This window comes from Stenella coeruleoalba, assembly GCF_951394435.1.
Source record: "Stenella coeruleoalba genome assembly, chromosome: 3".
Classification (NCBI taxonomy): domain Eukaryota; kingdom Metazoa; phylum Chordata; class Mammalia; order Artiodactyla; family Delphinidae; genus Stenella; species Stenella coeruleoalba.
The window spans coordinates 49018180-49042396 of record NC_137148.1 but is presented as its reverse complement, the minus strand read 5'-3'; the positions used below and the strand labels follow the sequence as shown (position 1 = coordinate 49042396).

At 39.3% G+C, this 24217-nt stretch overlaps 1 protein-coding gene across 4 annotated transcripts in view; it reads right to left on the bottom strand.

Annotated features, from left to right (window-relative positions):
• IPO11 (importin 11) overlaps positions 1-22791 on the bottom strand; it is a 434194-nt gene extending 411403 nt beyond the window's left edge. For all 4 annotated transcript variants that reach the window (XR_013827515.1, XR_013827516.1, XM_079916153.1 and 1 more), the window contains exon 1: positions 22621-22791. The gene's annotated coding sequence lies outside the window, so the exon portion shown is untranslated. The remainder of the gene's footprint in view (positions 1-22620) is intronic.
• Positions 22792-24217: the final 1426 nt, after the last annotated feature.

Here is a 24217-nt window from a genome sequence, read left to right as displayed (position 1 = left end):
TACTTGCTAAATACAATGAAGAAATAAACAAACCTTTAAAATGAAGGGATCTGTCAGTCTCCGGCTCAACCAAGAAAGCAACTTTAGTATCACCAACAGCTGCACAACTTGAGCTAAAGTGCCTCCTGATGTGATGATGCAAAAAGAAGTATACAACCTCATCTCTGAACTACCAAAACTGATCAGCCACAATCTAATCAAGACTCTAGATTCAATTTCCAGTTTAAAAGAAAGGAGAGAGAATACTTCTGGGATGGTGGCATGAAGAGCTCCACAGATCCTCTCCTCAGTTAAACAACTGTAACTGATAAAAGTTATAAAAAGCAACCATTTACAGTCTCTGGAAAGCATATTTAAGGACATACAGCAAATGGAGAAACATTTATGCAAGAAATACTACTAAATCTTGGTAAAAATAGCAACAATCTGTGGCATTTGAGCCACAAACTCACTCCTGCCCCAGTGTGACAGAAGCTATACTCCAGGCAGAATGAGCCAAGAACATGGGGCCCTCTCACTCCGGCTCTTAATCTAGGGCTACAGTTTCTCCCCAAGAAAAGCAGACAGCTAGCATTTCTTTTCTTTCTTTCTTTCTTTCTTTCTTTTTTTTTGCGGTACGTGGGCCTCTCACTGTTGTGGCCTCTCTGGTTGTGGAGCACAGACTCCGGACGCACAGGCTCAGCGGCCATGGCTCACGGGCCCAGCCGCTCCGCGGCATGCGGGATCTTCCCGGACCGGGGCACGAACCCGTGTCCCCTGCAATGGCAGGAGGACTCTCAACCACTGCGCCACCAGGGAAGCCCGACAGCTAGCATTTCTCATCTAACTGAGCTACATACTGAAGCTCTATTCCAGACAAGCACAGCCAAAAGGTCTGGGGTACTCTTCTTCCACCCAGGCATCAGTCATGGGGCAGAAGCTCTACCCCAGGCATATCAGGCCAAAAACAGTGGGCCTCAGTCATGTCCAACCCAGCTTGCTCAGCCAGAAACAATAACAGTTGGACATTTCAATACTCCACTTTCAAAAATGGAGAGAACATCTAGAAAGATCAATGAGGAAATATGTCTTGGGAATTCACTGGCAGTACAGTGGTTAGGACTCCACACTTTCACTGCTGAGGGCCCCGGTTCAATCCATGGTCAGGGAACTAAGATCCCACAAGACACACGGCATGGCAAAAAAAAAAAAAGAAAAAAAAAGAAAAAAGGAAATATGTCTTGAACAACATTATACACAAACTTGACTTAACAGACATTCCACTCAACAGCAGAATGAAAGCAACCATTCATCTCAAGTGCACATGAAACATTCTCCAGGACAGACCATATGCTAGGCCACAAAACAAGTCCTGACAAATTTAAAAGGGTTGAAATCATACAAATATGTCCTCAGATTGCAATCAGTAACAGAAATGTGGGAAATTCACTCACACTTCCAGATTTCAAAGCTTACTACAAAGCTACAATAATCAAGACAGTGTTGGTACTGGCAAAAGGACAGATACACACATCAATAAAACAGATTTTAAAATCCAGAAACAGACCCTTACATCTAAAGTCAAGTGATTTTTGGCAAGGGTACCAAGACAATTCAATGGAGAAAGAATAGTCTTTTCAACAAATAGTGCTGGAACCACTAGATATCCACATGCAAAAGAACAGCTGGACCTCTTCCTTACACCATAGACAGAAATTAACTCCAAGTGGATCATAAAGCTAAGCATAAAGAGGCAACTCTATAAAACTCTTAGAAGAAGATCTAGGAGTATACTTTCATGACCTTGGGCTAGGTAAAGCATTCTCAAATATGATACCAAAGCACATGCAACTAAAGTAAGATCAGTTAAATTCATCAAAATTTAAAACTTTACCAAATACCATCGAGAAAATAAATACAATTCACAGGACAAGAGAAAATATTTGCAAATCATATACCTGATAAGGGGCTTATAAGCAAAATATACAAAGAATGTTTATAATCCAACAATAAAAAGATAAACAATCGATTAAAAGGCAAAAGATGAGGAGAGGTTTCTCAACCTGATAAAGACAATCTACAGAAAACCTACACATAACACCATACTTAATGGTGAGAAACTCAAAGCCTTCCCACTAAGATCAGGTACAAAGCAAGGATGTCCCTTCTCAACACTCCTTTTCCACATGGAACTAGAAGTCCTTGGTCATGCAATAAGGTAAGAAAAGAAAATAAACGGTATACATATCAGGAAGGAAGACATAACTCTGTCTCTGTTCAGAAGTGACATGATCATCTATGTAGAAATCTGAAAGAATCAACCAAAAACTTCCTGGAACTAATAGGCAATTTATAGCAAAGTTGTGGGATACAAGGTTAATAGACAAAAGTCAAATGCTTTCCTATATACCATCAATGAACAAGTGGAAATGAAAATTAAAAACACATTAAAATCATTTACATTAGCACCCCTAAAAATGAAATACTTACGTATAAATCTAACAAAATATGTACAAGATCTATATGAGGAAAACCACAAAATACCAATGAAATGAAGGAACTAAATAAATATTGAATAGATATTCCATGTTCATAGATAGAAAGACTCAACATTGTCAAGATGTCACTTCTTCTCAACCTGATCTGTGGATTCAATGCAATTCCAATCAAAATCCCAACAAGTTAACTTACAGATGTGAACAATCTGATTCTAATGTTTACATGTAGAAACAAAAGACATGGATTAGCCAATACAATATTGAAGAACAAACTGGGAGGACTGACACTACCCACTTCAAGACTTACTATAAAGCTACATGAATCAGGAGAGTGATACTGGTGAAGGGTAGACAAACTGATCAATGGAACAGATTTGAAAGCCCAGAAATAGACGCCCATAAATATAGCCAACTGATCTTTGACAAAGGAGCAAAGGTAGTACAATAGAGGAAAGATAGGCTCTTCAACAAATGGTGCAGGAACAAATGAACATCCATGCAAAACAAAATGAATCTAAACCCAGACTTTACACCCTTCACAAAAATTAACTCAAAATGGATCATAAACCAAAACTTAAAACATAAAACTAAAAGACTCCTAGAAAATAACATAGGAGAAAACCTAGATGACCTTGGGTATAGTGATTTCTTTTTAGATTCAACACCAAAGACACAATCCATGAAAGAAATAATTGATAAGCTGGACTTTACTAAAATTTAAAACTTCTGCTCGGCAAAAGACAATGTCAAGAGAATGAGAAGACAAGCCACAGACTGACAGAAAATATGTACAAAAGACACATCTGATAATGAACTGTTACCCAAAATATAAAAAGAACTCTTAAAACTCAACAACAAGAAAACAACCCGATTAAAAAAAATCAGTCAAAGACCTTAACAGACACCTTACCAAAGAAGATATACAGATGTCAAAATAAGCATATGAGAGGATGCTCCCCATTATATGTCATCAGGGAAATACAAATTAAAATGACGATGAGATACCACTACATACCTTTTAGAATGGCCAAATGCTAGCAAGAACGTGCAGCAACAGGAACTCTCAGACATTGCTGGTGGAAGTACAAAATGGTACAGCCACTTTTGGAAGACTGTTTGGTGGTTTCTTACAAAACTAAACATACTCTTACTATAAAATCCAGCCATCGCATTCGATGGTACCTACTCAAAGGAGATGAAAACTTTATGTCCACACAAAAACCTGCACATACATATTTATAGCAGCTTTATTCATAACTGCCAAAACCTGGAAGTAACCAAGATGTCCTCTAGTAGGTGAATGGATAAACAAACTGTGGTATATCCAGACAATAGAATATTATTCAATGCTACAAAGAAATGATCTATCAAGCCATAAAAAGGGATTGGGGAAAAATATGGAATGACTTCAGTTTGAGGTGATGAAGTGTTCTAAAATCGATTGTAGTGATGATCACACAACTCTGTGAATATACTAAAACTCACTGAATTGTACATTTGCAGTGGGTGAATTGTATGGTCTGTGAATATATCTTAATAAAGCTGTTATTTTCTTTTAAGTGCTCTGACTATGTAAATGCCAAAGTTAGCAAGAGACCAGGAAAAGCTGAAGAAATGAAAAATGTGGCTAAAGTAACAACAAGTGATGTTAACTGAGAGCAAGGAAGAGCACTTGTTTAAGAAACTAAAGCAAGATGAAAGGACAAAAGACTTCTGACATAAGCCAGAAGGTTCCAAAGATGCTAGTCCTATTCAAATTCACACTGTACCATTTGGATTCATTTCAGTTTCTCAACAGAGACTGCTTGGCAGGAAAATTCTTCTCTGTGCATGCATTATAGGTTGTTTAGTATCCCTGCATAGTATATGTAAATAACACTTCCTAGGGATTGTTTTGACTCAAGATGCTTCCATATATCTCCAAATACCTTCAACTCAAAGAACCACGAGGGTTATGGAAGCATTCCCTATGAGACATCATGCACACTGTCAAAGACTGGTCTATTCTGGAATAAAAGATACACACTAAAACATACAGAACAAGGAGGAGAGGAGACATTCCCTTGCCTTCTCTTCTCTACTCCTAAAATATTCTACCTACTCAAGAGTTTCAAAGGACTTACAAACTCCTGCTTGGTGGTAGAAACTCAAGCTTAACTCCTAAATCAATCAGGATTTTAAAAATACTCTTAGTCTATTTTGTAATTAGAGGAATATCTATAATGTCAAATAAAAAATACCACATAAACATAATAAAGCTATACAAATATAAAAATGCCTAAGAATAAAAGACAAGCAGGAAACATAAGATTATAAAGTGTTGTGCTAAGGTAGTCCTAGGAGTTATGGGGATTCTAAGTCTACACATTTTACCTTAACGATGAAAAAACATTTTTTTTAAAAGGCCAAGAATTTTCACTTTACACCTACTCTAAATTTCCATGGGAATATTTGCTTGATTTCTCTTCTGTAATCCTAAAACTTATTCAAACTCCTCAAGAGTTTCAAATCATCATGTATTTCTCCTGTCCAGCACACACCAAGAAATCATGGTAATATATTATATATACACATTTAAGTAGATAATGTAGTCAATAACTGCACTCTCATCATAAACATTCAGGACTTGGTTTTCAGTAGCAAGAGTTGATAAGCAACAGTTCTGCCATATTACCTGGATTTGTGATGGCAATATTTACCAAAAGACATTTTCCTCATGCAGGGGACTCTGAGTCTTATATTCTAACAGCAGTTTTACCTACAAATATTCATCTCTAAAAATTCTTACTATGTGACATTCATAAAAACAAAACTTTAAAACATTTAACAGTCTGAGAAAAATAAAACTAAGAAAAAAAATTCTGATTTATTATTTACTTTCCTTTAAGCTTCACATATATACTGTACACTTCCATGATATAAAAGGAAAATAAATTTGTGTTTGTTAGCAATATCGTGTTTATCTTTAATTTCACTTCCAAGTATTTTCCATGAAAGGTTCCACATCAACTTGTTCCTTTACAAGATAACATCCTACTAGATCTACTATTTCTAAAGATGTAGAAATAAACTGATTAATCTGCAGTGCCACCTGATGGTAAGAAGTAAGTAGCACATCCCAAAGAGTGTGTTCTAAGCATCCTCTTCCCATCAACGACAGGGGAAGAGGACGACACTGGAATTCTCAGTGACCACTTGGCCAGGACAACCATCTGCAAAGTGACAGGACAAACTTACAGCAAGTGTTTTCAGGGTTCAGGAAGTTAGGGCAAAGAATGCTGAGAAAAGCACTCCTGAGGGAAAGAAATGAATGGGAGCCTAAAGAATAATGTAATACAAGATGGGATTGAAAACATGAAAATGAAAACTTCACAGAGGCAAAACATGACAACAACTTTACACCACTGTCTCTACTTCTGTACTTAAATAATGCATCATTAAAACTACTCTCGGAAGATAGAGGAAGAGTAAGACGCGGAGATCACCTTCCTCCCCACAGATACACCAGAAATACATCTACACGTGGAACAACTCCTACAGAACACCTACTGAACGCTGGCAGAAGCCCTCAGACCTCCCAAAAGGCAAGAAAGCCCCCCCGCCACGTACCTGGGTAGGGCAAAAGAAAAAAGAATAAACAGAGACAAAAGGATAGGGACGGGACCTGCACCAGTGGGAGGGAGCTGTGAAGGAGGAAAAGTGTCCACACACTTGGAAGCCCCTTCGCGGGCGGAGACTGCGGGTGGTGGAGGGGGGGAGCTTCGGAGCCGCGGAGGAGAGCACAGCAACAGGGGTGCGGAGGCCAAAGCAGAGAGATTCCCGCACAGAGGATCAGGGCCGACCGGCACTCACCAGTGGCTTGTCTGCTCCCCCGCCGCAGCGGGCGGGGCTGGGAGCTGAGGCTCGGGCATTGGTCAGATCCCAGGGAGAGGACTGGGGTTGGCGGTGTGAACACACCCTGCAGGGGGTTGGTGCACCACAGCTAGCCGGGAGGGAGTCCGGGGAAAAGTCTGGACCTGCCTAAGAGGCAAGAGACTTTTTCTTCCCTCTTTATTTCCTGGTGCTCCAGGAGAGGGGATTAAGAACGCTGCTTAAAGGAGCTCCAGAGACGGGCGCGAACCGCGGCTAAAAGCGCGGACCCCAGAGACAGACATGAGACACTAAGGCTGCCACTGCCGCCACCAAGAAGCCTGTGTGCGAACACAGGTCACTATCCACACCCCCCTTCCGGGGAGCCTGTGCAGCCCGCCACTGCCAGGGTCCCGGGATCCAGGGACAACTTTCCTGGGAGAACGCACGGCACGCCTGAGGCTGGTGCAACGTCACGCCGGCCTCCACCGCCACAGGTTCGCCCTGCACTCCGTGACCCTCCCTACCCCCGGCCTGAGTGAGCCAGAGCCTTCGAATCAGCGGCTCCTTTAACCCCGTCCTGTCTGACCAAAGAACAGACGCCCTCCAGCGACCTACACGCACAGGCGGGGCCAAATCCAAAGCTGATCCCCTGGGAGCTGTGAGAACAAAGAAGAGAAAGGGAAATCTCTCCCAGCAGCCTCAGGAGCAGCGGATTAAAGCTCCACAATCAACTTAATGCACCCTGCAGCTATGGAATACATGAATAGACAACGATTCATCCCAAATTAAGGAGGTGGACTTTGAGAGTAAGATTTATTATTTATTCCCCTTTTCCTTTTTTTGTGAGTGTGTATGTGTATGCTTCCGTGTGAGATTTTGTCTGTAGAGCTTTGCTTCCACCATTTGTCCGAGGGTTCTACCGGTCCTTTTTTTTTTTTAATTCTTTTCTTAGTAAGTACTTTTTATTTTAATAACTTTATTTTATTTTACTTTATCTTCGTTCTTTCTTTCCTTTCTTCCCTCCTTTAGACAACGAATCATCCCAAATTGAGTAGGTGAACTCTGAGAGCAAGATTTATGATTTTTTTCCCCTTTTCCTCTTTTTGTGAGTGTGTATGTGTATGCTTCTGTGTGAGATTTTGTCTGTAGAGCTTTGCTTCCAGCATTTGTTCCAGGCTTCTATCCATCCATTTTTTTGTTTTTTGGTTTTTTTTTCCTCTTAATAATTATTTTTTTATTTTAATAACTTTATTATATTTTATCTTACTTTATTTTATTTTACTTTATCGTCTTTCTTTCTTTTCTTCCCTCCCTCCCTCCCTCCCTCCCTCCTTTCTTTCTTCCTTTCTTTCTCCTAATTCTTTTTTTCTACTTTTTCTCCCTTTTCTTCTGAGCCATGTGGATGAAAGGCTCTTGGTGCTGCAGCCAGGAGTTAGTGCTGTGCCTCTGAGGTGGGAGAGCCAATTTCAGGACACTGGTCCACAAGAGACTTCCCAGCTGCACACAATATCAAACGGCAACAATCTCCCAGAGATCTCCATCTCAACACCAGCACCCAGCTTCACTCAACGACCAGCAAGCTACAGTGCTGGACATCCTATGCCAAACAACTAGCAAGACAGGAACACAACCCCACCCATTGCAGAGAAGCTGCCCAAAATCATAATAAGCCGACAGACACCCCAAAACACACCACCAGACGTGGACCTGCCCACCAGAAAGACAAGATCCAGCCTCATCCACCAGAACACAGGCACTAGTCCCCTCCACCAGGAAGCCTACACAACCCACTAAACCAACCTTAGCCACTGGGGACAGATACCAAAAACAACGGGAACTACGAACCTGCAGCCTGCAAAAAGGAGACCCCAAACACAGTAAGATAAGCAAAATGAGAAGACAGAAAAACACACAGCAGATGGAGGAGCAAGATAAAAACCTACCAGACCTAACAAATGAAGAGGAAATAGGCAGTCTACCTGAAAAAGAATTCAGAATAATGATAGTAAAGATGATCCAAAATCTTGGAAATAGAATAAACATGCAAGAAACATTTAACAAGGACCTAGAAAAACTAAAGATTAAACAAACAATGATGAACAACACAATAAATGAAATGAAAAATACTCTAGATGGGATCAATAGCAGAATAACTCAGGCAGAAGAATGGATAAGTGACCTGGAAGATAAAATAGTGGAAATAACTACTGCAGAGCAGAATAAAGAAAGAAGAATGAAAAGAACTGAGGACAGTCTCAGAGACCTCTGGGACAACATTAAACGCACCAACATTCGAATTATAGGGGTTCCAGAAGAAGAAGAGAAAAAGAAAGGGACTGAGAAAATATTTGAAGAGATTATAGTTGAAAACTTCCCTAATATGGGAAAGGAAATAGTTAATCAAGTCCAGGAAGCACAGAGAGTCCCATACAGGATAAATCCAAGGACAATATGCCAAGACACATATTAATCAAACTGTCAAAAATTAAATACAAAGAAAACATATTAAAAGCAGCAAGGGAAAAAGAACAAACAAGGGAATCCCCATAAGGTTAACAGCTGATCTTTCAGCAGAAACTCTGCAAGCCAGAAGGGACTGGCAGGATATACTGAAAGTGATGAAGGAGAAAAACCTGCAACCAAGATTACTCTACCCAGCAAGGATCTCATTCAGATTTGATGGAGAAATTAAAACCTTTACAGACAAGCAAAAGCTGAGAGAGTTCAGAACCACCAAACCAGCTCTACAACAGCTGCTAAAGGAACTTCTCTAGGCAAGAAACACAAGAGAAGGAAAAGACCTACAATAACGAACCCAAAACAATTAAGAAAATGGGAACAGGAACATAAATATCGATAATTACCTTAGACGTAAATGGACTAAATGCTACCACCAAAAGACACAGATTGGCTGAATGGATACAAAATCAAGACCCATATATTTGCTGTCTACAAGAGACCCACTTCAGACCTAGAGACACATACAGACTGAAAGTAAGGGGATGGAAAAAGACATTTCATGCAAATGGAAACCAAAAGAAAGCTGGAGTAGCAATTCTCATATCAGACAAAATAGACTTTAAAATAAAGACTATTACAAGAGACAAAGAAGGACACTACGTAATGATCAAGGGATCGATCCAGAAGAAGATATAACAATTGTAGATATTTATGCACCCAACATAGGAGCACCTCAATACATAAGGCAAATACTAACAGCCATAAAAGGGGAAATTGACAGTAACACATTCATAGTAGGGGACTTTCACACCCCACTTTCACCAATGGACAGATCATCCAAAATGAAAATAAATAAGGAAACACAAGCTTTAAATGATACATTAAACAAGATGGACTTAATTGATATTTATAGGACATTCCATCCAAAAACAACAGAACACACATTTTTCTCAAGTGCTCATGGAACATTCTCCAGGATAAATCATATCTTGGGTCACAAATCAAGCCTTGGTAAATTTAAGAAAATTGAAATTGTATCAAGTATCTTTTCTGACCACAATGCTGTGAGACTAGATATCAATTACAGGAAAAGATCTGTAAAAAATACAAACACATGGAGGCTAAACAATACACTACTTAATAACGAAGTGATCACTGAAGAAATCAAAGAGAAAATCAAAAAATACCTAGAAACAAATGACAATGGAGACACGACGACTCAAAATCTATGGGATGCAGCAAAAGCAGTTCTAAGAAGGAAGTTTATAGCAATACAATCCTACCTTAAGAAACAGGAAACATCTCGAATAAAGAACCTAAACTTGCACCTAAAGCAATTAGAGAAAGAAGGAAAAAAAACCCAAAGTTAGCAGAAGGAAAGAAATCATAAAAATCAGATTAGAAATAAATTTAAAAGAAGTGTAGGAAACGATAGCAAAGATCAATAAAACTAAAAGCTGGTTCTTTGAGAAGATAAACAAAATTGATAAACCATTAGCCAGACTCATCAAGAAAAAAAGGGAGAAGACTGAAATCAATCGAATTAGAAATGAAAAAGGAGAAGTAACAACTGACACTGCAGAAATACAAAAGATCATGAGAGATTACTACAAGCAACTCTATGCCAATAAAATGGACAACCTGGAAGAAATGGACAAATTCTTAGAAATGCACAACCTGCCAAGACTGAATCAGGAAGAAACAGAAAATATGAACAGACCAATCACAAGCACTGAAATTGAAACTGTGATTAAAAATCGTCCAACAAACAAAAGCCCAGGACCAGATGGCTTCACAGGCAAATTCTATCAAACATTTAGAAAAGAGCCAACACCTACCCTTCTCAAACTCTTCCAAAATGGAGCAGAGGGGGGAACACTCCCCAACTCATTCTACGAGGCCACCATCACCCTGATACCAAAACCAGAGAAGGATGTCACAAAGAAAGAAAACTACAGGCCAATACCACCGATGAACATAGATGCAAAAATCCTCAACAAAATACTAGCAAACAGAATCCAACAGCACATTAAACGGATCATACACCATGATCAAGTGGGGTTTATTCCAGGAATGCAAGGATTCTTCAATATACGCAAATCTATCAATGTGATAAACCATACTAACAAATTGAAGGAGAAAAACTATATGATCATCTCAATAGTTGCAGGGAAAGCTTTTGACAAAATTCAACACCCATTTATGATAAAAACCCTGCAGAAAGTAGGCACAGAGGGAACTTTCCTCAACATAATAAGGGCCATATATGACAAACCCACAGCCAACATCATCCTCAATGGTGAAAAACTGAAAGCATTTCCACTGAGATCAGGAACAAGACAAGGCTGCCCACTCTCACCACTCTTATTCAACATAGTTTTGGAAGTTTTAGCCACAGCAATCAGAGAAGAAAAGGAAATAAAAGGAATCCAAATTGGAAAAGAAGAAGTAAAGCTGTCACTCTTTGCAGATGACATGATACTATACATAGAGAATCCTAAAGATGCTACCAGAAAACTATTAGAGCTAATCAATGAATTTGGTAAAGTAGCAGGATACAAAATTAATGCACAGAAATCTCTGGCATTCCTATACACTAAGGATGAAAAATCTGATAGTGAAATCAAGAAAACACTCCCATTTACCATTGCAACAAAAAGAAAAAAATATCTAGGAATAAACCTACCTAAGGAGACAAAAGACCTGTATGCAGAAAATTATAAGACACTGATGAAAGAAATTAAAGATGATACAAATAGATGGAGAGATATACCATGTTCTGGGATTGGAAGAATCAACATTGTGAAAATGACTCTACTACCCAAAGCAATCTACAGATTCAATGCAATCCCTATCAAACTACCACTGGCATTTTTCACAGAACTAGAACAAAAAATTTCACAATTTGTATGGAAACACAAAAGACCCCAAATAGCCAAAGCAATCTTGAGAACGAAAAACAGAGCTGGAGGAATCAGACTTCCTGACTTCAGACTATATTACAAAGCTACAGTAATCAGGACAGTATGGTACTGGCACAAAAACAGAAATATAGATCAGTGGAACAGGATAGAAAGCCCAGAGATAAACCCACGCACATATGGTCACCTTATCGTTGATAAAGGAGGCAGGAATGTACAGTGGAGAAAGGACAGCCTCTTCAATAAGTGGTGCTGGGAAAACTGGACAGCTACATGTAAAAGTATGAGATTAGGTCACTCCCTAACACCGTACACAAAATAAACTCAAAATGGATTAAAGACCTAAATGTAAGGCCAGAAACTATCAAACTCTTAGAGGAAAACATAGGCAGGACACTCTATGACATAAATCACAGCAAGCTCCTTTTAGACCCACCTCCTAGAGAAATGGAAATAAAAACAAAAGTAAACAAATGGGACCTAATGAAACTTCAAAGCTTTTGCCCAGCAAAGGAAACCATAAACAAGACCAAAAGACAACCCTCAGAATGGGAGAAAATATTTGCAAATGAAGCAACTGACAAAGGATTAATCTCCAAAATTTATAAGCAGTTCATGCAGGTCAATAACAAAAAAACAAACAACCCAACTCAAAAATGGGCAGAAGACCTAAATAGACATTTCTCCAAAGAAGATATACAGACTGCCAACAAACACATGAAAGAATGCTCAACATCACTAATCATTAGAGAAATGCAAATCAAAACTACAATGAGATATCAGCTCACACCAGTCAGAATGGCCATCATCAAAAAATCTACAAACAATAAATGCTGGAGAGGGTGTGGAGAAAAGGGAACCCTCTTACAGTGTTGGTGGGAATGTAAATTGATACAGCCACTGTGGAGAACAGTATGGAGGTTCCTTAAAAAGCTACAAATAGAACTACCATATGACCCAGCAATCCCACTACTGGGCATATACCCTGAGAAAACCATAATTCAAAAAGAGTCATGTACCAAAATGTTCATTGCAGCTCTATTTACAATAGCCCAGAGATGGAAACAACCTAAGTGTCCATCATCGGATGAATGGATAAAGAAGATGTGGCACATATATACAATGGAATATTACTCAGCCATAAAAAGAAACGAAATTGAGCTATTTGTAATGAGGTGGATAGACCTAGAGTCTGTCATACAGAGTGAAGTAAGTCAGAAAGAGAGGCAAATACCATATGCTAACACATATATATGGAATTTAAGGGGGAAAAAAATGTCATGAAGAACCTAGGGGTTAAACAGGAATAAAGACACAGACTTACTAGAGAATGGACTTGAGGCTATGGGGAAGGGGAAGGGTAAACTGTGACAAAGCGAGAGAGAGGCATGGAAATCTATACACTACCAAACGTAAGGTAGATAGCTAGTGGGAAGCTGCCGCATAGCACAGGGAGATCAGTTCAGTGCTTTATGACCGCCTGGAGGGGTGGGATAGGGTGGGTGGGTGGGAGGGAGACACAAGCGGGAAGAGATATAGTAACATATGTATATATATAACTGATTCATTTTGTTGTGAAGCTGAAACTAACACATCATTGTAAAGCAATTATACTCCAGTAAAAAAAAAAAATTATACACCCAAAAAAATATATATATATAGAAAAATCTATAGTTACATTTTTCTAAATTTATTTTACTAAAGAGACTATAGTATTTTACTATAGCCTGTTAATGGTGATTACATTAAAATAACAATGTTTGAAAAAAAAAAAACTACTCTCTTCTCGGGAATTCCCTGGCCGTCCAGTGGTTAGGACTCTGCACTTTCACTGCCAAAGGCCCGGGTTCAATTCCTGGTTGGGGAACTAAGATCCCACAAGCCGTGCAGTACAGCCAAAAAAAAACAAAAGGAAGATTAAAAATACTCTCTTCAGGACTTCCCTGATGGTGCAGTGGTTAAGAATCTGCCTGTCAATGCAGGGGACATAGGTTGGAGCCCTGGTCCAGGAAGATCCCACATGCCGCAAAGCAACTAAACCCATGCACCACAACTACTGAGCCTGTGCTCTAGGGCCCACAAGTCACAACTACTGAGCCTGCGTGCCACAACTACTGAATCCCGCACGCCTAGAGCCCATGCTCCGCAACAAGAGAAGCCACTGCAGTGAGAAGCCCGTGCACCACAACGAAGAGTAGCCACCACTCGCCACAACTAGAGAAAGGCTGTGCGGCAGCAACGAAGACCCAATGCAGCCAAAAATAAATAAATAAATTTATTAAAAACAAAAAATACTCTCTTCTCTAGCAAAAGAAAATGTGAGATGAAGACATAAATATGTTTGAGCTTTACACAAAATAAATATGACAGAACTTAAGAAAATGTAATATTCATAAGCAATATTGTAGCATAAAGGAGACTGAGAAATTGTAGAACAGAACAGGCAGAGTGATATGAGGAGCAGGATGAAATCACCTAAGGAGAAAAACATGCAGTAGTTTGACAGAAGGACATTTGACAGAAGGACAAATATTCAGAAAGAGGAAGAAAAGCCAGATACAAGCCATTGAGACAGTGGCATAAGAACTTGAAAGCTCCAAATTTCCTCCTGGAAGAACAGGTACTGGGCGAATAAAAACTTGAATGGCGAGTAGCCCTTTTTGTGAAATGTATAAGCAATATAGTATTTACCATGAATCACTGGAACATTTCTTACAGAGAGATGTGAGGAAGATGTCATTTTTTCAAAGATAGTTAAATTCCTGCAAGTCAAATCATGATCTATAGCCCAAGTCTAAGAAAAGAACAGTAAGAGGCAGAAAACATTCTTGAGGAATTATGGATAGGAAATATTACAAAACTGTTCAACTGCCTGGAGTCAAAAGCAAACTAGAGAAAGACAATGTGTCAAAGACAAGAAAGAAATGAATTTCTGTGAAGACCAGGGGAAGAGTTCAAACTCTGAGAAACAGAAATCTTAAAGCAGCTTTGCCAAAAAAAAAGTTAAACGTGAAAATGACCAAGCTTCTAGACAGCACGACCAATGTAGTTAGAGCGGAAGTAGGTGGAGGTAAGATGAAACAAAACTGACCATGAGCTGACAACTGTTAAACCTGGGTGGTGAGTAGATAAGGGCTCATGATACAATTCTGTCTATTTTTGTGTATGTTTTTTAAAGTGGCAGCTAATGGACCATGATACAGAGAATACTAAAGCTGCTGACATCAGCCGCTCTGGAAATCTTTTTTTTTTTTTTTTTTTTTTTTTTTGCGGTATGCGGGCCTCTCACTGTTGTGGCCTCTCCAGCTGCGAAGCACAGGCTCCGGACGGGCTCAGCGGTCATGGCTCACGGGCCTAGCTGCTCCGCAGCATGTGGGATCTTCCCAGACCGGGGCACGAACCCATGTCCCCTGCATCGGCAGGCGGACTCTCAACCACTGCGCCACCAAGGAAGCCCTGGAAATCTTTAAATGCACTAGATAGTAAAGCGCTCCTTCCTCCACACCACTCTTCTACATAGAACATACTTCTGTTATTACATCTATTTCCTTTTGAGTCCCATCTACAAAATCACGAGCTACTTAAAGGCAAATATTGTGTCTTATTCATCCATACATGCAAGCACCTAATACAGTGTCAGGGCTATAGCAAATGCTCAGTAAATGTTTGATGAACTGAACAAAGCAATAATGTGATTGTAATTTCTAAGAGCGGAAGGCAGGCTTTTAGAAATGATGAAAAAGAGGTCAAAGAACAACAATATTTCTGGAAGTACAGAAATTATATCACAGTAAAGAGAGAAATATCTATAAAAGATACTACGAAAGTAAACAGTATGCTGAAGAGCTAAAAAAAAAAATTGAAGGAAGGAATAAATGAATGAATAATTCGCTCAGTATCTTCACCTACTGAAATGAGGCACATTGAGCCAATAAAATTTAACAATGCTTTTCACTGGGAATATCTAACATCCTCTGTTCTAATCCTGTTCTCTCAATCAGGTTTCTGATACTTATTGGCCTGTCATTAGACTTTTCCACATTCATTCATTCAAATATTTACTGAACACCTACAATGACAGACATTATTCTAGGCACTTAAGATACATCAATGAACTAAAAAGACAAAAAATCTCTGCTCTCATGGAGAGTATATGCTAGTGGGTGGAGAGAGAGAAGTAAATTATACGGTATGTATAATTTACATACAGTATACAGTGCCAGAAGACGGCTGTGAAACAAGTCCTGTCCAATAAACCCAAGTATTCATGTCGTACTGGGGGTTTTTAGTAAAATGGCACTGATAAACTTCAATAAGTCTCTTGCCTGTTTGGTATACACGAGAGTGCCCCATGACTGAACACCTCCTCATAGGAAAAGTTAAGGAGCTTATCCTAAACAATAGTGACACCCACCAAGGTAGTGTCAGCAGTGAGGCCGCAACTAGTGTCACCACCAACTTCTCTGACACCTCTTTAGGTGAAAGAAAAAAATATACAACTGTATAAAAACTATTAAAGAACAGCAATTATGCTTATTGGTTTTATAGTTCCTTCTCTGATGTCAAAGAAATAGTAAGGAAAAGCTGTGCGCTTGATTTTGGGAAGATTCTGTTCTTTGAATGGCAGTAATAGCACAGCCTAAATTTAACAGACCATAACTGACCAAATTTTAGTCAAAACTTTTTGCTAACTGTTAAGGGAACATCAGTCCTCTCCAAATATACATATCTTTGATTAGTTTCCAATTACTGATCCAGGATATCATACAACTCGTCTTAGAAGAATCTCATTCTTGTTGTGAGAGTTCAGCCTAAGGACTCACTTGAATTTATAAAAATTCACTCATTAAAACATGTATACGGCTTCCCTGGTGGCGCAGTGGTTGAGAGTCCACCTGTCGATGCAGGGGACACGGGTTCGTGCCCTGGTCCGGGAAGATCCCACATGCCGCGGAGTGGCTGGGCCCGTGAGCCATGGCCGCTGAGCCTGCGCGTCCGGAGCCTGTGCTCCGCAACGGGAGAGGCCACAACAGTGAGAGGCCCGCGTACCGCAAAAAAAAAAAAAAAAAAAAAAAATGTATAGGCAGTATGCCAGCAACACCCTAAAATTAGAAACTGTTCTACATTTTATCATTAGAATTATGTTCTGAGTCATTAAAATAATTTTCTATCACCTTAGAGCCATCCACATCAGTTCTCTAAACAGTAAGTATATCTAATTTAAGCATTTTGTTTTACTGACCAAGAAACTGTGTCCTAAAAAGGTTGAAGAGAAAAATTGTGACTCTTGTACAGTCACACACAGGCAAATTGGTGACATTTCTGGAAACCTAGAATTCAAGTCTCCTATCCCAACCCAACACTCTCTATTGACTACCACATTTTTCCTTTAGATCACAGCGTTGTCAAATACCAATGAAATTAACCAGTTTTTAAAAATCTTTAGACCTGAGAACCAAAATACAATATCAAGACTAGAGCTTATCTTCCTGATAAATTCTGTTACAGCAAAACTGAAAACCAAAATTTAAAAAATCTTTAGACCTGACAACCAAAATATTGTATCAAAAGACTAGAGTTTATATTCCTGATAAATTTTACTATAGCAAAATTGAAAACCAAAATTAAAAGTCAATGAAAATACCATACACAAAGTTAACAAGATTTATCAGGATTTTTTTTTAAAGAGGTATTACTTTATAATCATCAGATTGGCAAAAATTACAAATTCTGAAAATATTCAGTGCTGGCAAGAATGTATGTAAATAGAAACCTTTATGCACTGCTGCTAGGAGTATACATTAGTAAAACCACTTTGGAGAGCAATCTTGTCATCATGAATGAAATGTGCTTGTGTGTGTGGGTACATTCTATGATCAGGTAATATCCTATGACCCAGCAGTTCCACACTTGGTACTATACCTAAAGAAACTCCTGCATAGGCATACAAAGAAGAGACAAGGATAAGGGTGTTTGTCTTGGAGTTGTCTACAGTAAGAGAGAGCTAGACACAATATGCTGTCCACCGTTAGTGGAACAGATACATAAAATATATCTTATCCTCCCCTTGCAGAATATGTTCCCTCTGGCTGCAAATCTCCTGCCTCTAGATATCTGCATGTCTTGCTCTTTAGCTTCAATCCAGTTTCTGCTCAAATTTTCAACTAATCAAATAAGTCTTCCCTGACTGCCCAATCTAAAATATCTTACCTTTCAATCCAGAATCTCTCTAGTCCAGATATCCTTCCTTCTATTTTCTAATCTTCCATTTTTCTGCGTAACACTTTTAACTGTCTGACATTCTAATACACATGTGTTTATTGTTCAGAATCCCAATTAGAATGTAAAATCCAGACACCAGGAGATTTGTTCAAAGGAATACCACCAGAATCTAGAATTAGTACCTGGCACATAGAAAGTGACTAACAAATATTTGTTCAACAAATGAATTCAATGACTACATCCCAATCTCCGCTTATAGCTGTGTAAAGTCACATAAATGAACCCAAGTCTCTGACTTTTCAAACCCACTCACAGTATATAACCTGAGTGGTTATATAACCTCCAGAGTATATAACATTCCACATTTTTTTCAACTCCCTGGCAATTCAATTTGCATTCACAGTATTCAGCAATGAAGCAGCTTCTCATGGCCAGGCACTACTCTGAGAAATAAATAAGGGAGTCTTTGCATTCAAGTCTAGAGAGGAAAAAAGACAATTACAATATAGTATAAGCGCTATGATAAGCTGTTATGGAAGGAGGTCAGAAGATGACCTAACTCACCCTAGGAAGGCTGGGGAGGGCTTCCCAGAGGGGAGCAAGGCAGCATTTGTGCTGAGCAGAAGTTATCCAGATGAGCACATTATGTGTATTTGTCAGATAGGTGATGGCTACATTCTAGGCAGAAGACACACAACATAAAAGTGCCTCAATTTTAAAAAACATCCTAACACTTTTGAAGAACTGTAAACAATTCAGCATGACAAAACAATGTGAGGCAGGAAATAACAGAAGGTGAAAGCAAAAACAAGCAAGGCTCAAATCATTAACATCCCTATTTCCTAGGCTTGGTAGTTTGGATTTTTATCTGAAAGTCTGCATAGAAGGATTGCAGAATAACAGCACCATCTGCCTACAGAAAAAGGAAAGGTACAGAGGGATGGTATGCATTCTCAGAAGCATGGAAATTATTTAGAAGGTTTACATAGAAGTCCAGATAATAATGATAATCTGAACCAAGGCAGTAGCCACAGAGAAAAAGTAGATGAAAGAGGTAAAACAAGATTTGGTAAACAGTAATATAGTTAAGTGTGGGAAGGTTAGCACATAAGGGTAATAACAGGGAAGAGTTAAGATTCTAGTGTCTCTGACTGAGTGATGAGCTGCATGCAAGAATCACAGGAAGAAGAGAAGCAACTTCAGAAAGGGTGAGATACATAATTTTTTTGACATGAGTTTAAGGTATCTTAATACAACCACAATGTATCAGAGTTGATCTGTGCTAAACAGATCTGGGAGTCATCAAAATAGATATAGAAGTTGAACTCATAAAGCATGAAAGCCTTCAAGGAGAGTAGGCAGAGGCAGAAGAGAGGAGAAGATAGTAGATAGAGTGAAATGAATATTTAAAGTGGCCAGAGTGGCCAGAGAAGAGAGAAAAATATGAGGAAAGACTGACCAAGACATGGAAGGAACATAAGGAGACTACAGTGTCACAGAAACGTAAGAGAATTTCAAGGAGGACTAGTCAAAATGTTAAATGATTAAAAAGATTCCATTAGATTTCAGAATAAGGAAATCAATAGTGAGCATCACCCCATCAAATTCAGTGACTGCAGTGGATTGGCAGACTTCAACACACTAAAAAATAAATAAATAAATAAGAAGAAGGTGGAGATAATGAACATAGACAACTTTTTCAAGAACCTTAAAGGAAATAATTACAGATAAAATTGAAGAGGAATCTAGAGTGAAAAGAGTGTATTTAAGACAAGTGCATTTAAATCCTGGTAAGTTAGTACCAGTTGAGAGTAAAAGGAATAACCAAGTGTTATGGACTAAACTGTATTCCCCAAAATTCATATGTTGGAAGCCCTAACCCTCAGTATCCCCAGTACTGAAGATAAGAATTTTGAAGATTAAGTTAAAATGAGGCCATCAGAGTGGACTCTCATCCAATATGACTGGTGTTTTAATGAGAAAAAGAGACACTAGAGGTTCTAGTGCACAAAGGTACAACCATGTAAAGAGGCAGAAAGAGGGCATCTATAACTCAAGGAGAGAGGCCTCAGAAGAAACTATTTCTGCCCTAACCTTAATTGTGGACTTCCAGCCTTCAAAACTGTGAGAAAATAAATTTCTCTTCTTTAAGCCACCCAGTCTCTGCTTTTTGTTATGTCAGTCCCAGCAAACTAATACACCAAGGAAACACTGTCCCTGAGGAGAAAAAACTCGGAACACAATTAGAGATGAACAGATAGAGGTAGACAAGTATGCAGGTGAAAGAGGGCAAAAAGCAATGAAGTTCCCACCAATGTATTGCATTTCCTCTGTGAAGCAGAAGACAACATTATCCAGGAAAGAGGAAGGAAGGAAGGAGGTGGTGGGCTAATAACCACCATGGGAAACAAGAGTAGTTAATAAAGACACAGAGGATTATTAGGCTGCCTTTCCATTAGTCAGTAAATGTTTGTTACGTAGTGTCATTCATGAATGCTTTAGTTCAATTTCAATACAGTGAACTCTAGCAGTAACTAGTAAAAGAAATGCATTGCAATGAATCAGAACCTGGTTTAAAAATCTAGATAACATGGGACCTTGTGCAAGTCACTTACCATTCTGGGCCTTAAGTTTCTTCAACCAGACAAACCAGACTTGATAATCAGCATAAGATCACCTCAGATTAAAAATAAGAAGTGCTATAATGTTTATGCAGGTTTGTGCATGACCTTGGTCTTCAACTTTTACCAACCAAGGTAGTGTGTCTCAAGCTGTAATGTACATTCATCTGGAGAGCATGTTAAAATGCAGATTCTGATTCAGTAGACCTGGGGGTAAGCCTGAGATTGTGCATTTCTAACGAACTTTCAGGTGATGCCTACACCATATTTTGAGCTGCAAGGGTGTAAAACACTGATCCAGATCAAGTTCTACAAAGCTTATAATTATCGGCTTATCTGTAATCAGCCTGATATTTAGAAAACCAAGGAAAAACATTCTAGACTCACACCTGCACGAAATGTCTTGCCATTCCGTGAAACACTCTGAAATTAACTGATAGTCCCCATTTGGTGCAGACAGGAAAAGAAAGGAATCATAGGAAAAGAAAGGAATTGCCATCAATAGCACTAAATTAGGAGAAGCCCAAGATTAAATACAAACACACACATGTACACAGATATACAACACAAAGGTTAAAACCTATCTAATCAAATACATTTTCTTTCTCAAAATATGAACATTTCTGGAAAAACACATGTATTTATCTCTAGAAAAATCTTCAGTATACTTTAACTGTCACATGTCTACAAAGATTCTTTTGCATTCTGGTTTGATCCTGAACGCAAACAAATTCTACAGTGTCACAAAACCTAAAGTTGTTTTTTTTTAAACCTAAAGATTTTTATGTTAATTCCCAGATAATCTTCACCTATTTGTTTAGAACCTCCAATTGTATTATCACAACTAAATTTGTTTGTGTTGAGAATTCTCTTCTGCTTTAGGAAGTGTAACTAGGGCAGAGACAGCCCAGCTGCCTTAGGGCTATAATATATCGCCACAAATCATTGCTATAATTAAACCGGTTTTTACTATTCCCTGTGCTAGGGGTTACAGGAGGTAAATTCCACAATCCTATCACAACCAACAGGGAGAGATTTTCAATCTAATTTCACAGAAATCTTCTTCAGTGACAAAAGACCTAAGAAAAAATGTCATGAAATGGATGCCTCATATCGTAGAGTCACTCTGCCTTTAACCTGAAACCTCTGTACTGAACAGAGAAGTTTGAAATAACGTGAAAACGAAGTAATGAACTCCCTATCCAAGAAAAAATAAAAAATATTATGGCTGTAAACTACTCTTCCTTATTCCCTTCTGAAGAATAACCAAATCGCAAGGGCACTAGCGCACTACAATCGAGCCCGTTCAAATGGGGTGGGGAGGGGAGATCAACTGCAACCTTGGTACCAGGAGGCAATTTAGCAGTCCTATCTATCTAGCCAAGTCACTCTGAAAAAATAAGACTTCCCTCATTCACCACCAGGTCACAAAAGGATTTTTTTAAAAAATGACAAATGCAATGGGCCTCAAAATAGTTTTGCTGAATCACAAATACCGTCAAGTTATAAAGCTGCAGAAGTCGCTGGGCTCGAGCACTGTCGGCCATACCTCAGCAAGTAAGTCCTCTATGAACATGTATAACTTCCTTCACTTGTTCGTTAAAGTCAAGCAAGGGTCTAATGGTCAATTAAAGCTTTCACAGTATTACTATTAGTAGCAATACTGTGGGTGCAATCACAACATACAGTGGTTTTATACTAAAGATGACCACGTTCTCTGAAAAGTGGCACCACCGATCCCCCAAGGGCAAATGAACCACCCTAACCCGCAACGCAGCCACAATGAGCACCCTACGTCCTCATTCTGGCACCCAGTCCCTGCCTCCCCGCGCCCTGATTCCTCCGCGACCATGCTTCCCGCTCCCGGGCTGACTGGGGCAGCCTCGAGCTCCCAGGGGTCCTTGGGGTAACGGAGAGCCAAGCCTGCAGGCCGCCCTTCTCCCGCTAATGCTATGCCTGGCCTCCCACTAGCCACACATTCTTCCCTCACCTCTCGGGACTCCGCTGCCCAGCCCACTCCTCCCTTCCGCTCGCCCGCGCTCTGGGGCTCTCAGGCCTGGGCCTCACCGTTTGGTTCGGTCCGGAATGGCCCGGCTCTCCCACTTCCACGCTCCAACACGAAGCGGCGTCAGCTCGTCCTGCGCCCCACGCTTCCAGTCCACACGCCGCCGCCTACTGATGCCGAAAGCCGCTTCTAGTAACGCGCCATGTTCCGCGTCGCGGCTCCAAACGACGCGGGCGCTCGAATACTGCGTCACAGACACCCGGAGCGCGTGGACTAGGCAAAGACAGAAGACGATAGGAGAACGGCGAAAGGAGAGGGAGGAGCTTTCCCTTCGAAACCGAAGGCGCCGGGCGTCTAAGGCAGCTCTGTGCGCTTGCGCAGTATAGAGAGCTGGGACCCCCCCCCCCCCCCCACCGGACGCTGAGCGACCTGTAACCATGGAAACCATAGTTCGGCTCTGCCCCACTCCTGGGAAAATCAACTGTCCTGGGTTGACTGAAGCTTAAATCAGAATCATTTTCCCTTTCTTATTCCAGATATCAGCTGCCAAACTGCATTGTGTTACGGATCTGTCTCGGTAAAGAAGAATTATTTAAAATAATCCTACTCTCAGCAGTCAGCCCTCCCACGAATATTTATTTTTTTAAGGTCCTAAACTTGCTTGGCGCTCCAGTCCAGAACGATAGCAAGAGTGGAAAGATTAAAAGGGAGTAAATCCAGTTCTCTCTGCCTCTGCTTCTAATTAGCTTAGTGACGTAAGTTTTCTTACATTTAGAAAAAAATAGTTCAGTGTTCACAAAGATTAATAAAAATAATAGATAACATTCATTAATCATTTAGAATGTGCCAGATACAGTTCTAAGATCTTCAGATGAATCATGTATTTAAATCCTTAAAACAACCCTAAGAGGTTGAAGAAGCTGAAACATTAGAAAGATCAAGTAACCTGCCTAAGTTCGCACAGCTAGTAAGTAGTAACTAGCAGTGTTAGGTTTGAACCAGGCAATCATAAGCCTTGCATTACAAGATGCTCATCACACAAGGGCTATTTTTGAAAGTAAAAATATAAAAATATAAAATATATATAAAAAATATAAAAATTACCTAAATGACCACCAAAAGGAATGACTAAATCATGACACATGCATATATAATACAAATTGGCCATTAAAAATAATGTTGAAAAAGAATCTGAAAAAGAATGGATATATGTGTATGTATAATTGAATCACTTTGCTGTACACCTGAAACTAACAAAACATTGTAAATCAACTAACTATACTCCAATATAAAATAAAAATTAAATTTAAAAAAATTTTTAAATTATGTTGATATGTTAACATGTTCACAATGCATTAGGGAAAGAGTGGGTTACAAAACAATATACTCAGTATGGTTACATTTTTGGAGTAAGTATATGCGAAAATGTTAGGGTTTGTCACTAGTTGGATGGTATTATGGGCATGTTTTATTTTTAAATTTATTTTGTTTGATTGTATCTTCTGATTTTACTGAAAGGTAATACTTCTCAAATTTTAAACGTGCATAGAATCACATGGGGGTCTTGTTAAAATACAGAACCTGATTCAGTTGGTCTGAGGTGGGGCCTGAGAGTCTTCATTTCTAATGAGTTTCCAGTTAATGCTGCTCTTCATAGAT